Source organism: Ischnura elegans, chromosome 1 (genome assembly GCF_921293095.1).
Source record: "Ischnura elegans chromosome 1, ioIscEleg1.1, whole genome shotgun sequence".
Classification (NCBI taxonomy): Eukaryota; Metazoa; Arthropoda; class Insecta; order Odonata; family Coenagrionidae; genus Ischnura; species Ischnura elegans.
In genome coordinates, this window is record NC_060246.1 from 108341451 (window position 1) to 108356740 (window position 15290).

General features: G+C 46.4%; 8 non-coding genes across 8 annotated transcripts; all 8 read left to right on the forward strand.

The window, feature by feature from the left end:
• Positions 1 to 1122: 1122 nt before the first annotated feature.
• LOC124173734 lies at positions 1123 to 1308 on the forward strand. Its single transcript, XR_006868721.1, has one exon. It is a non-coding gene; the product is annotated as a U2 spliceosomal RNA (small nuclear RNA).
• A 1584-nt stretch (positions 1309 to 2892) lies between these two features.
• LOC124173816 lies at positions 2893 to 3085 on the forward strand. The gene has a single exon (XR_006868777.1). It is a non-coding gene; the product is annotated as a U2 spliceosomal RNA (small nuclear RNA).
• A 1584-nt stretch (positions 3086 to 4669) lies between these two features.
• On the forward strand, positions 4670 to 4862 carry LOC124173817. The gene has a single exon (XR_006868778.1). It is a non-coding gene; the product is annotated as a U2 spliceosomal RNA (small nuclear RNA).
• Positions 4863 to 6446: 1584 nt separating this feature from the next.
• LOC124173818 lies at positions 6447 to 6639 on the forward strand. Its single transcript, XR_006868779.1, has one exon. It is a non-coding gene; the product is annotated as a U2 spliceosomal RNA (small nuclear RNA).
• A 1583-nt stretch (positions 6640 to 8222) lies between these two features.
• LOC124173838 lies at positions 8223 to 8413 on the forward strand. The gene has a single exon (XR_006868797.1). It is a non-coding gene; the product is annotated as a U2 spliceosomal RNA (small nuclear RNA).
• Positions 8414 to 10002: 1589 nt separating this feature from the next.
• On the forward strand, positions 10003 to 10195 carry LOC124173820. The gene has a single exon (XR_006868781.1). It is a non-coding gene; the product is annotated as a U2 spliceosomal RNA (small nuclear RNA).
• A 1590-nt stretch (positions 10196 to 11785) lies between these two features.
• LOC124173836 lies at positions 11786 to 11979 on the forward strand. The gene has a single exon (XR_006868796.1). It is a non-coding gene; the product is annotated as a U2 spliceosomal RNA (small nuclear RNA).
• Positions 11980 to 13566: 1587 nt separating this feature from the next.
• LOC124173835 lies at positions 13567 to 13762 on the forward strand. Its single transcript, XR_006868795.1, has one exon. It is a non-coding gene; the product is annotated as a U2 spliceosomal RNA (small nuclear RNA).
• Positions 13763 to 15290: the final 1528 nt, after the last annotated feature.

Genomic DNA, 15290 nt, shown 5'->3' on the forward strand with positions numbered 1-15290 from the left:
GATTTTTCGCTTGGAAGTGAGGCACCGCGCGAATGTGTGAATGTGTAAATAGTGCGTTGGTATGATAGATTCTCGCGGGCGCAATGCGTGAGTGATTGGAATAAACCCGCTGTAAATATGTATTGTGTGTTGAGTGCAGCCCCGTGTGTAATGAGACGTGGCCGATAACCTTCTTGTGTGTGTGTTTATAGTGTGAGTGTGCATGTTTTCATAGTGTGAATGCGTCGCGGCAACAATGTCAGCATCGAAAGGACGGTCTTTCGTTGCCGCGGCGATAGTATGAATGTTCTGTGAATCGTCCTGAGTGCAGTGCAAAGAAAGATTGCCGCAAAGCCGCGCGATCAGAGCGATAGACGGCCATAGTCGCAGCACGGTGGCTGCCCCCAAAGTGGTTAGTTCGCCGGAATGCCGCCAGACGGCAGGGGGGGTGAATTAACCAACTCCGTCGAGAAGTGAGAGAGAGCGGAGAGCGCTCTGGCGGCGCTAGGGTGAAACATGCTTCGCCGAGTCGTGCTCCCTCCCGCCCCCTCCTCCCCCAAGCCCTCCCCTCCCTCCTCCTTCCAGCCTGGCGTCGTCTGCTGCTGCCTGCGCGTGGGAGAGCCGCGTGGGAAGCCCCGAGGCGACGGCGCGTGGCAGGGGATGCTGAATGGCGGAAAGGAGCAGCGTGGCAAACACAGCGATCGTTCCAGATCTTCTATTTTTTTCGCTCTGTAAATAAAGATAACATTATATTTAATGTACGCCATGGGGTATAAATGGCAAGTTTGTACAAATTATTTCCCCAAAAACCCTAAGTGCCGTAGTCATAGAGCAATAAACTCCGCCATGGTGGATAAATGGCTTAAGGAGAACGTGAGCAGTGCAGTGAGAAGTGATATAAGAGAGAAAAAAAAAGAGAAAACTATGAACAAAGACATAAACTATGAGCAAACAGCCAATACCCGGTCGGTCTCACTTCGAGACCGCCGGAGAAAAGTGGCCCCTGACTGAGGGGCCACAGAAACCACTGTATTAAAGCCAATGCTTTTTACTAGGGCGGCCCACACTCTGTGGGTCGCCCTCTTGTATAACAAAACCCCAAAGAAGGGGAAATGTGCACACTTGATGTTCTGAAAGAACCAATGTACTTGGCATCATATTCAATAAACGTCTTATCTGTTCTTATCAGCTTAATATCTGATACGTCCAGCATTGCTGGACCAGAATATTAATCTGATTTTTGAACATGGGCGGGGTCCCCGGAGTTTACTCCATCCCTGCCGCGGGTTGGCCCGGTATTGCAGTACCGCCGGGATCGGCCCAACATAAAAGGTTCCAAAAATCAGAAAAGCTGATGAGAACAGATGTTTCTCTTCCTTGTTTCATTTAAAAAATTCCCGAATCGCGAAAATTCGACAAAGTCCGGAGATTCGTGAGGCAAGAAACGAATGGGCGAAGGAAAGAAGAAAATAACACTGGCCACCACTTCATTCATTTATTTTATCACCATTTTACATTCAAACCATGTCTGTAAAATAACAAGCAACAGCACAAAAAATAAAAACTGACAGAAAACATAATTTTTTAACATGAGACATCGTTTGAAGAGGATGAATAATATGCCCTCACTAACACTGCAGAAAAGTTCATCTAATGCAGTGCACTGATCCTAGTGCAGAGCCGGGCACAATTTTTCCGGCTCCTCGGCCTTATGGCTAACATAGGAGTGTAGTATATGGGTACGGGACTCGCATGCCAAGAGTGACATACGTCGTGGGAATGATGATGAAATTTTTCACTTTTAAGAAAACCTTCCGGAAAGCTGTCGAAACAGTTTCCGCACACTTTTCACACGGAAATTAGGTGAATGCAAGATTTATAAAATAACTTCCAAATATTCACCGGATCGAGTGAACATGGAAAATGACCGCCAAGCGTAGGTTTCCTCGAGAATTCCAAGTTTTTCTTGCGAATATGACGAGACAAGACGGACGCATCACGCTTCTGGTGAAATACACGCGGCATTCATCCGCGTTACCAAGGAGTCGTCGCTAACAATGAACGCCTTCCACTGAAAGCGCAGTCGAATTTCGCGGGGGCCGTGCCGCTGGCAGATAGTTCGACCCGGAGGCCGACGATGGCGTCGGCACTCTGTTTACTTCAAGTGTAAAAAAATGAGGGTCGCGAATGATGACGAAACACAGGTGTCCAATGAAACCGTGAATTGCTTTCTTTCGGAGAGTTGCATTTCATGCCGATATTTTTTGCAAAAACATCCGAAATTATTGACTGATGCCGATTCTTCCGTCCCGTATTCTAGCCATTGATGAAGATTTTGGACATTTTTTCCAGTCCCCGGAGAGGACTTTTTAGGCAGTTTTTAATCAATTCCTCGGAGAGGACTTTTTAAGCATTTTTTCATCAGATTCCCCGGAATTTCAGCATTTCGAAAGAAAATGCATGACTCGAGTGAGTAGGATAATGCTCTCTCATCGTGTTTATTGACGTTTTCTGGAAGATTTTGAGTGACTTCTTCGAGTCCCCGGAAATGGCAATTTTTTGGGAATTTCCCAGGACCAAAGCATTCCCCTGGGAAGCGAACGCAGGATGCTCCACGAAGGACGCTGCGATCCCACACGACAGATGGCACCGAAGGCCCGGAAAACGGCCCGCGTCCGTTACGTCCGCGACGCTCCTACGACTCTCCCGGACCCGCCGACGACACCAAAACTCCCGGAGTCTCCACACAACACTTTCATGCGAATTTTTTCCCATTCTCACGCCTAAAATTCGCCATTCCGAGACCGTTCCTCGCCTCAAAAACTCTCGCCGCACACCGCCGCCGCACCATCCGACCTCATCACGCAAAATACCCGAAAAACCGTCCCGGAACCCCGGAAAAATTTATTAATTATCGCTTCTCGGCCTTATGGCTAAGATCAAAGTGTAGTATCTGTTCTTATCAGCTTAATATCTGATACGTCCAGCATTGCTGGACCAGAATATTAATCTGATTTTTGAACATGGGCGGGGTCCCCGGAGTTTACTCCATCCCTGCCGCGGGTTGGCCCGGTATTGCAGTACCGCCGGGATCGGCCCAACATAAAAGGTTCCAAAAATCAGAAAAGCTGATGAGAACAGATGTTTCTCTTCCTTGTTTCATTTAAAAAATTCCCGAATCGCGAAAATTCGACAAAGTCCGGAGATTCGTGAGGCAAGAAACGAATGGGCGAAGGAAAGAAGAAAATAACACTGGCCACCACTTCATTCATTTATTTTATCACCATTTTACATTCAAACCATGTCTGTAAAATAACAAGCAACAGCACAAAAAATAAAAACTGACAGAAAACATAATTTTTTAACATGAGACATCGTTTGAAGAGGATGAATAATATGCCCTCACTAACACTGCAGAAAAGTTCATCTAATGCAGTGCACTGATCCTAGTGCAGAGCCGGGCACAATTTTTCCGGCTCCTCGGCCTTATGGCTAACATAGGAGTGTAGTATATGGGTACGGGACTCGCATGCCAAGAGTGACATACGTCGTGGGAATGATGATGAAATTTTTCACTTTTAAGAAAACCTTCCGGAAAGCTGTCGAAACAGTTTCCGCACACTTTTCACACGGAAATTAGGTGAATGCAAGATTTATAAAATAACTTCCAAATATTCACCGGATCGAGTGAACATGGAAAATGACCGCCAAGCGTAGGTTTCCTCGAGAATTCCAAGTTTTTCTTGCGAATATGACGAGACAAGACGGACGCATCACGCTTCTGGTGAAATACACGCGGCATTCATCCGCGTTACCAAGGAGTCGTCGCTAACAATGAACGCCTTCCACTGAAAGCGCAGTCGAATTTCGCGGGGGCCGTGCCGCTGGCAGATAGTTCGACCCGGAGGCCGACGATGGCGTCGGCACTCTGTTTACTTCAAGTGTAAAAAAATGAGGGTCGCGAATGATGACGAAACACAGGTGTCCAATGAAACCGTGAATTGCTTTCTTTCGGAGAGTTGCATTTCATGCCGATATTTTTTGCAAAAACATCCGAAATTATTGACTGATGCCGATTCTTCCGTCCCGTATTCTAGCCATTGATGAAGATTTTGGACATTTTTTCCAGTCCCCGGAGAGGACTTTTTAGGCAGTTTTTAATCAATTCCTCGGAGAGGACTTTTTAAGCAGTTTTTCATCAGATTCCCCGGAATTTCAGCATTTCGAAAGAAAATACATGACTCGAGTGAGTAGGATAATGCTCTCTCATCGTGTTTATTGACGTTTTCTGGAAGATTTTGAGTGACTTCTTCGAGTCCCCGGAAATGGCAATTTTTTGGGAATTTCCCAGGACCAAAGCATTCCCCTGGGAAGCGAACGCAGGATGCTCCACGAAGGACGCTGCGATCCCACACGACAGATGGCACCGAAGGCCCGGAAAACGGCCCGCGTCCGTTACGTCCGCGACGCTCCTACGACTCTCCCGGACCCGCCGACGACACCAAAACTCCCGGAGTCTCCACACAACACTTTCATGCGAATTTTTTCCCATTCTCACGCCTAAAATTCGCCATTCCGAGACCGTTCCTCGCCTCAAAAACTCTCGCCGCACACCGCCGCCGCACCATCCGACCTCATCACGCAAAATACCCGAAAAACCGTCCCGGAACCCCGGAAAAATTTATTAATTATCGCTTCTCGGCCTTATGGCTAAGATCAAAGTGTAGTATCTGTTCTTATCAGCTTAATATCTGATACGTCCAGCATTGCTGGACCAGAATATTAATCTGATTTTTGAACATGGGCGGGGTCCCCGGAGTTTACTCCATCCCTGCCGCGGGTTGGCCCGGTATTGCAGTACCGCCGGGATCGGCCCAACATAAAAGGTTCCAAAAATCAGAAAAGCTGATGAGAACAGATGTTTCTCTTCCTTGTTTCATTTAAAAAATTCCCGAATCGCGAAAATTCGACAAAGTCCGGAGATTCGTGAGGCAAGAAACGAATGGGCGAAGGAAAGAAGAAAATAACACTGGCCACCACTTCATTCATTTATTTTATCACCATTTTACATTCAAACCATGTCTGTAAAATAACAAGCAACAGCACAAAAAATAAAAACTGACAGAAAACATAATTTTTTAACATGAGACATCGTTTGAAGAGGATGAATAATATGCCCTCACTAACACTGCAGAAAAGTTCATCTAATGCAGTGCACTGATCCTAGTGCAGAGCCGGGCACAATTTTTCCGGCTCCTCGGCCTTATGGCTAACATAGGAGTGTAGTATATGGGTACGGGACTCGCATGCCAAGAGTGACATACGTCGTGGGAATGATGATGAAATTTTTCACTTTTAAGAAAACCTTCCGGAAAGCTGTCGAAACAGTTTCCGCACACTTTTCACACGGAAATTAGGTGAATGCAAGATTTATAAAATAACTTCCAAATATTCACCGGATCGAGTGAACATGGAAAATGACCGCCAAGCGTAGGTTTCCTCGAGAATTCCAAGTTTTTCTTGCGAATATGACGAGACAAGACGGACGCATCACGCTTCTGGTGAAATACACGCGGCATTCATCCGCGTTACCAAGGAGTCGTCGCTAACAATGAACGCCTTCCACTGAAAGCGCAGTCGAATTTCGCGGGGGCCGTGCCGCTGGCAGATAGTTCGACCCGGAGGCCGACGATGGCGTCGGCACTCTGTTTACTTCAAGTGTAAAAAAATGAGGGTCGCGAATGATGACGAAACACAGGTGTCCAATGAAACCGTGAATTGCTTTCTTTCGGAGAGTTGCATTTCATGCCGATATTTTTTGCAAAAACATCCGAAATTATTGACTGATGCCGATTCTTCCGTCCCGTATTCTAGCCATTGATGAAGATTTTGGACATTTTTTCCAGTCCCCGGAGAGGACTTTTTAGGCAGTTTTTAATCAATTCCTCGGAGAGGACTTTTTAAGCATTTTTTCATCAGATTCCCCGGAATTTCAGCATTTCGAAAGAAAATACATGACTCGAGTGAGTAGGATAATGCTCTCTCATCGTGTTTATTGACGTTTTCTGGAAGATTTTGAGTGACTTCTTCGAGTCCCCGGAAATGGCAATTTTTTGGGAATTTCCCAGGACCAAAGCATTCCCCTGGGAAGCGAACGCAGGATGCTCCACGAAGGACGCTGCGATCCCACACGACAGATGGCACCGAAGGCCCGGAAAACGGCCCGCGTCCGTTACGTCCGCGACGCTCCTACGACTCTCCCGGACCCGCCGATGACACCAAAACTCCCGGAGTCTCCACACAACACTTTCATGCGAATTTTTTCCCATTCTCACGCCTAAAATTCGCCATTCCGAGACCGTTCCTCGCCTCAAAAACTCTCGCCGCACACCACCGCCGCAGCATCCGACCTCATCACGCAAAATACCCGAAAAACCGTCCCGGAACCCCGGAAAAATTTATTAATTATCGCTTCTCGGCCTTATGGCTAAGATCAAAGTGTAGTATCTGTTCTTATCAGCTTAATATCTGATACGTCCAGCATTGCTGGACCAGAATATTAATCTGATTTTTGAACATGGGCGGGGTCCCCGGAGTTTACTCCATCCCTGCCGCGGGTTGGCCCGGTATTGCAGTACCGCCGGGATCGGCCCAACATAAATGGTTCCAAAAATCAGAAAAGCTGATGAGAACAGATGTTTCTCTTCCTTGTTTCATTTAAAAAATTCCCGAATCGCGAAAATTCGACAAAGTCCGGAGATTCGTGAGGCAAGAAACGAATGGGCGAAGGAAAGAAGAAAATAACACTGGCCACCACTTCATTCATTTATTTTATCACCATTTTACATTCAAACCATGTCTGTAAAATAACAAGCAACAGCACAAAAAATAAAAACTGACAGAAAACATAATTTTTTAACATGAGACATCGTTTGAAGAGGATGAATAATATGCCCTCACTAACACTGCAGAAAAGTTCATCTAATGCAGTGCACTGATCCTAGTGCAGAGCCGGGCACAATTTTTCCGGCTCCTCGGCCTTATGGCTAACATAGGAGTGTAGTATATGGGTACGGGACTCGCATGCCAAGAGTGACATACGTCGTGGGAATGATGATGAAATTTTTCACTTTTAAGAAAACCTTCCGGAAAGCTGTCGAAACAGTTTCCGCACACTTTTCACACGGAAATTAGGTGAATGCAAGATTTATAAAATAACTTCCAAATATTCACCGGATCGAGTGAACATGGAAAATGACCGCCAAGCGTAGGTTTCCTCGAGAATTCCAAGTTTTTCTTGCGAATATGACGAGACAAGACGGACGCATCACGCTTCTGGTGAAATACACGCGGCATTCATCCGCGTTACCAAGGAGTCGTCGCTAACAATGAACGCCTTCCACTGAAAGCGCAGTCGAATTTCGCGGGGGCCGTGCCGCTGGCAGATAGTTCGACCCGGAGGCCGACGATGGCGTCGGCACTCTGTTTACTTCAAGTGTAAAAAAATGAGGGTCGCGAATGATGACGAAACACAGGTGTCCAATGAAACCGTGAATTGCTTTCTTTCGGAGAGTTGCATTTCATGCCGATATTTTTTGCAAAAACATTCGAAATTATTGACTGATGCCGATTCTTCCCTCCCGTATTCTAGCCATTGATGAAGATTTTGGCCATTTTTCCAGTCCCCGGAGAGGACTTTTTAGGCAGTTTTTAATCAATTCCTCGGAGAGGACTTTTTAAGCATTTTTTCATCAGATTCCCCGGAATTTCAGCATTTCGACAGAAAATACATGACTCGAGTGAGTAGGATGAAGCTCTATCATCGTGTTTCTTGACGTTTTCTGGAAGATTTTGAGTGACTTCTTCGAGTCCCCGGAAATGGCAATTTTTTGGGAATTTCCCAGGACCAAAGCATTCCCCTGGGAAGCGAACGCAGGATGCTCCACGAAGGACGCTGCGATCCCACACGACAGATGGCACCGAAGGCCCGGAAAACGGCCCGCGTCCGTTACGTCCGCGACGCTCCTACGACTCTCCCGGACCCGCCGATGACACCAAAACTCCCGGAGTCTCCACACAACACTTTCATGCGAATTTTTCCCCAATCTCACGCCTAAAATTCGCCATTCCGAGACCTTTCCTCGCGTCAAAAACTCTCGCCGCACACCACCGCCGCACCATCCGACCTCATCACGCAAAATACCCGAAAAACCGTCCCGGAACCCCGGAAAAATTTATTAATTATCGCTTCTCGGCCTTATGGCTAAGATCAAAGTGTAGTATCTGTTCTTATCAGCTTAATATCTGATACGTCCAGCATTGCTGACCAGAATATTAATCTGATTTTTGAACATGGGCGGGGTCCCCGGAGTTTACTCCATCCCTGCCGCGGGTTGCCCGGTATTGCAGTACCGCCGGGATCGGCCCAACATAAAAGGTTCCAAAAATCAGAAAAGCTGATGAGAACAGATGTTTCTCTTCCTTGTTTCATTTAAAAAATTCCCGAATCGCGAAAATTCGACAAAGTCCGGAGATTCGTGAGGCAAGAAACGAATGGGCGAAGGAAAGAAGAAAATAACACTGGCCACCACTTCATTCATTTATTTTATCACCATTTTACATTCAAACCATGTCTGTAAAATAACAAGCAACAGCACAAAAAATAAAAACTGACAGAAAACATAATTTTTTAACATGAGACATCGTTTGAAGAGGATGAATAATATGCCCTCACTAACACTGCAGAAAAGTTCATCTAATGCAGTGCACTGATCCTAGTGCAGAGCCGGGCACAATTTTTCCGGCTCCTCGGCCTTATGGCTAACATAGGAGTGTAGTATATGGGTACGGGACTCGCATGCCAAGAGTGACATACGTCGTGGGAATGATGATGAAATTTTTTCACTTTTAAGAAAACCTTCCGGAAAGCTGTCGAAACAGTTTCCGCACACTTTTCACACGGAAATTAGGTGAATGCAAGATTTATAAAATAACTTCCAAATATTCACCGGATCGAGTGAACATGGAAAATGACCGCCAAGCGTAGGTTTCCTCGAGAATTCCAAGTTTTTCTTGCGAATATGACGAGACAAGACGGACGCATCACGCTTCTGGTGAAATACACGCGGCATTCATCCGCGTTACCAAGGAGTCGTCGCTAACAATGAACGCCTTCCACTGAAAGCGCAGTCGAATTTCGCGGGGGCCGTGCCGCTGGCAGATAGTTCGACCCGGAGGCCGACGATGGCGTCGGCACTCTGTTTACTTCAAGTGTAAAAAAATGAGGGTCGCGAATGATGACGAAACACAGGTGTCCAATGAAACCGTGAATTGCTTTCTTTCGGAGAGTTGCATTTCATGCCGATATTTTTTGCAAAAACATTCGAAATTATTGACTGATGCCGATTCTTCCCTCCCGTATTCTAGCCATTGATGAAGATTTTGGACATTTTTTCCAGTCCCCGGAGAGGACTTTTTAGGCAGTTTTTAATCAATTCCTCGGAGAGGACTTTTTAAGCATTTTTTCATCAGATTCCCCGGAATTTCAGCATTTCGAAAGAAAATGCATGACTCGAGTGAGTAGGATAATGCCTCTCTCATCGTGTTTATTGACGTTTTCTGGAAGATTTTGAGTGACTTCTTCGAGTCCCCGGAAATGGCAATTTTTTGGGAATTTCCCAGGACCAAAGCATTCCCCTGGAAGCGAACGCAGGATGCTCCACGAAGGACGCTGCGATCCCCACACGACAGATGGCACCGAAGGCCCGGAAAACGGACCGCGTCCGTTACGTCGCGACGCTCCTACGACTCTCCCCGGACCCGCCGACGACACCAAAACTCCCGGAGTCTCCACACAACACTTTCATGCGAATTTTTTTCCCATTCTCACGCCTAAAATTCGCCATTCCGAGACCGTTCCTCGCCTCAAAAAACTCTCGCCGCACACCGCCGCCGCACCATCCGACCTCATCACGCAAAATACCCGAAAAAACCGTCCCGGAACCCCGGAAAAATTTATTAATTATCGCTTCTCGGCCTTATGGCTAAGATCAAAGTGTAGTATCTGTTCTTATCAGCTTAATATCTGATACGTCCAGCATTGCTGGACCAGAATATTAATCTGATTTTTGAACATGGGCGGGGTCCCCGGAGTTTACTCCATCCCTGCCGCGGGTTGGCCCGGTATTGCAGTACCGCCGGGATCGGCCCAACATAAAAGGTTCCAAAAATCAGAAAAGCTGATGAGAACAGATGTTTCTCTTCCTTGTTTCATTTAAAAAATTCCCGAATCGCGAAAATTCGACAAAGTCCGGAGATTCGTGAGGCAAGAAACGAATGGGCGAAGGAAAGAAGAAAATAACACTGGCCACCACTTCATTCATTTATTTTATCACCATTTTACATTCAAACCATGTCTGTAAAATAACAAGCAACAGCACAAAAAATAAAAACTGACAGAAAACATAATTTTTTAACATGAGACAATCGTTTGAAGAGGATGAATAATATGCCCTCACTAACACTGCAGAAAAGTTCATCTAATGCAGTGCACTGATCCTAGTGCAGAGCCGGGCACAATTTTTCCGGCTCCTCGGCCTTATGGCTAACATAGGAGTGTAGTATATGGGTACGGGACTCGCATGCCAAGAGTGACATACGTCGTGGGAATGATGATGAAATTTTTCACTTTTAAGAAAACCTTCCGGAAAGCTGTCGAAACAGTTTCCCCACACTTTTCACACGGAAATTAGGTGAATGCAAGATTTATAAAATAACTTCCAAATATTCACCGGATCGAGTGAACATGGAAAATGACCGCCAAGCGTAGGTTTCCTCGAGAATTCCAAGTTTTTCTTGCGAATACGACGAGACAAGACGGACGCATCACGCTTCTGGTGAAATACACGCCGGCATTCATCCGCGTTACCAAGGAGTCGTCGCTAACAATGAACGCCTTCCACTGAAAGCGCAGTCGAATTTCGCGGGGGCCGTGCCGCTGGCAGATAGTTCGACCCGGAGGCCGACGATGGCGTCGGCACTCTGTTTACTTCAAGTGTAAAAAAATGAGGGTCGCGAATGATGACGAAAAACAGGTGTCCAATGAAACCGTGAATTGCTTTCTTTCGGAGAGTTGCATTTCATGCCGATATTTTTTGCAAAAACATCCGAAATTATTGACTGATGCCGATTCTTCCCTCCCGTATTCTAGCCATTGATGAAGATTTTGGACATTTTTCCAGTCCCCGGAGAGGACTTTTTAGGCAGTTTTTAATCAATTCCTCGGAGAGGACTTTTTAAGCATTTTTTCATCAGATTCCCCGGAATTTCAGCATTTCGAAAGAAAATACATGACTCGAGTGAGTAGGATGACGCTCTCTCATCGTGTTTCTTGACGTTTTCTGGAAGATTTTGAGTGACTTCTTCGAGTCCCCGGAAATGGCAATTTTTTGGGAATTTCCCAGGACCAAAGCATTCCCCTGGGGAAGCGAACGCAGGATGCTCCACGAAGGACGCTGCGATCCCACACGACAGATGGCACCGAAGGCCCGGAAAACGGACCGCGTCCGTTACGTCCGCGACGCTCCTACGACTCTCCCGGACCCGCCGACGACACCAAAACTCCCGGAGTCCTCCACACAACACTTTCATGCGAATTTTTTCCCATTCTCACGCCTAAAATTCGCCATTCCGAGACCGTTCCTCGCCTCAAAAACTCTCGCCGCACACCGCCGCCGCACCATCCGACCTCATCACGCAAAATACCCCGAAAAAAACCGTCCCGGAACCCCGGAAAAATTTATTAATTATCGCTTCTTCGGCCTTATGGCTAAGATCAAAGTGTAGTATCTGTTCTTATCAGCTTAATATCTGATACGTCCAGCATTGCTGGACCAGAATATTAATCTGATTTTTGAACATGGGCGGGGTCCCCGGAGTTTACTCCATCCCTGCCGCGGGTTGGCCCGGTATTGCAGTACCGCCGGGATCGGCCCAACATAAAAGGTTCCAAAAATCAGAAAAGCTGATGAGAACAGATGTTTCTCTTCCTTGTTTCATTTAAAAAATTCCCGAATCGCGAAAATTCGACAAAGTCCGGAGATTCGTGAGGCAAGAAACGAATGGGCGAAGGAAAGAAGAAAATAACACTGGCCACCACTTCATTCATTTATTTTATCACCATTTTACATTCAAACCATGTCTGTAAAATAACAAGCAACAGCACAAAAAATAAAAACTGACAGAAACATAATTTTTTAACATGAGACATCGTTTGAAGAGGATGAATAATATGCCCTCACTAACACTGCAGAAAAGTTCATCTAATGCAGTGCACTGATCCTAGTGCAGAGCCGGGCACAATTTTTCCGGCTCCTCGGCCTTATGGCTAACATAGGAGTGTAGTATATGGGTACGGGACTCGCATGCCAAGAGTGACATACGTCGTGGGAATGATGATGAAATTTTTCACTTTTAAGAAAACCTTCCGGAAAGCTGTCGAAACAGTTTCCGCACACTTTTCACACGGAAATTAGGTGAATGCAAGATTTATAAAATAACTTCCAATATTCACCGGATCGAGTGAACATGGAAAATGACCGCCAAGCGTAGGTTTCCTCGAGAATTCCAAGTTTTTCTTGCGAATATGACGAGACAAGACGGACGCATCACGCTTCTGGTGAAATACACGCGGCATTCATCCGCGTTACCAAGGAGTCGTCGCTAACAATGAACGCCTTCCACTGAAAGCGCAGTCGAATTTCGCGGGGGCCGTGCCGCTGGCAGATAGTTCGACCCGGAGGCCGACGATGGCGTCGGCACGCACTCTGTTTACTTCAAGTGTAAAAAAATGAGGGTCGCGAATGATGACGAAACACAGGTGTCCAATGAAACCGTGAATTGCTTTCTTTCGGAGAGTTGCATTTCATGCCGATATTTTTTGCAAAAACATCCGAAATTATTGACTGATGCCGATTCTTCCCTCCCGTATTCTAGCCATTGATGAAGATTTTGGACATTTTTCCAGTCCCCGGAGAGGACTTTTTAGGCAGTTTTTAATCAATTCCTCGGAGAGGACTTTTTAAGCATTTTTTCATCAGATTCCCCCGGAATTTCAGCATTTCGAAAGAAAATGCATGACTCGAGTGAGTAGGATAATGCTCTCTCATCGTGTTTATTGACGTTTTCTGGAAGATTTTGAGTGACTTCTTCGAGTCCCCCGGAAATGGCAATTTTTTGGGAATTTCCCAGGACCAAAGCATTCCCCTGGAAGCGAACGCAGGATGCTCCACGAAGGACGCTGCGATCCCACACGACAGATGGCACCGAAGGCCCGAAAACGGACCGCGTCCGTTACGTCCGCGACGCTCCTACGACTCTCCCGGACCCCGCCGACGACACCAAAACTCCCGGAGTCTCCACACAACACTTTCATGCGAATTTTTTCCCATTCTCACGCCTAAAATTCGCCATTCCGAGACCGTTCCTCGCCTCAAAAACTCTCGCCGCACACCGCCGCCGCACCATCCGACCTCATCACGCAAAATACCCGAAAAAACCGTCCCGGAACCCCGGAAAAATTTATTAATTATCGCTTCTCGGCCTTATGGCTAAGATCAAAGTGTAGTATCTGTTCTTATCAGCTTAATATCTGATACGTCCAGCATTGCTGGACGTATCAGATATTAAGCTGATTTTTGAACATGGGCGGGGTCCCCGGAGTTTACTCCATCCCTGCCGCGGGTTGGCCCGGTATTGCAGTACCGCCGGGATCGGCCCAACATAAAAGGTTCCAAAAATCAGAAAAGCTGATGAGAACAGATGTTTCTCTTCCTTGTTTCATTTAAAAAATTCCCGAATCGCGAAAATTCGACAAAGTCCGGAGATTCGTGAGGCAAGAAACGAATGGGCGAAGGAAAGAAGAAAATAACACTGGCCACCACTTCATTCATTTATTTTATCACCATTTTACATTCAAACCATGTCTGTAAAATAACAAGCAACAGCACAAAAAATAAAAACTGACAGAAAACATAATTTTTTAACATGAGACATCGTTTGAAGAGGATGAATAATATGCCCTCACTAACACTGCAGAAAAGTTCATCTAATGCAGTGCACTGATCCTAGTGCAGAGCCGGGCACAATTTTTCCGGCTCCTCGGCCTTATGGCTAACATAGGAGTGTAGTATATGGGTACGGGACTCGCATGCCAAGAGTGACATACGTCGTGGGAATGATGATGAAATTTTTCACTTTTAAGAAAACCTTCCGGAAAGCTGTCGAAACAGTTTCCCCACACTTTTCACACGGAAATTAGGTGAATGCAAGATTTATAAAATAACTTCCAAATATTCACCGGATCGAGTGAACATGGAAAATGACCGCCAAGCGTAGGTTTCCTCGAGAATTCCAAGTTTTTCTTGCGAATATGACGAGACAAGACGGACGCATCACGCTTCTGGTGAAATACACGCGGCATTCATCCGCGTTACCAAGGAGTCGTCGCTAACAATGAACGCCTTCCACTGAAAGCGCAGTCGAATTTCGCGGGGGGCCGTGCCGCTGGCAGATAGTTCGACCCGGAGGCCGACGATGGCGTCGGCACTCTGTTTACTTCAAGTGTAAAAAAATGAGGGTCGCGAATGATGACGAAACACAGGTGTCCCAATGAAACCGTGAATTGCTTTCTTTCGGAGAGTTGCATTTCATGCCGATATTTTTTGCAAAAACATCCGAAATTATTGACTGATGCCGATTCTTCCCTCCCGTATTCTAGCCATTGATGAAGATTTTGGACATTTTTCCAGTCCCCGGAGAGGACTTTTTAGGCAGTTTTTAATCAATTCCTCGGAGAGGACTTTTTAAGCATTTTTTCATCAGATTCCCCGGAATTTCAGCATTTCGAAAGAAAATGCATGACCTCGAGTGAGTAGGATAATGCTCTCTCATCGTGTTTATTGACGTTTTCTGGAAGATTTGAGTGACTTCTTCGAGTCCCCCGGAAATGGCAATTTTTTGGGAATTTCCCAGGACCAAAGCATTCCCCTGGGAAGCGAACGCAGGATGCTCCACGAAGGACGCTGCGATCCCACACGACAGATGGCACCGAAGGCCCGGAAAACGGCCCGCGTCCGTTACGTCCGCGACGCTCCTACGACTCTCCCGGACCCGCCGATGACACCAAAACTCCCGGAGTCTCCACACAACACTTTCATGCGAATTTTTCCCCAATCTCACGCCTAAAATTCGCCATTCCGAGACCTTCCTCGCGTCAAAAACTCTCGCCGCACACCGCCGCCGCACCATCCGAC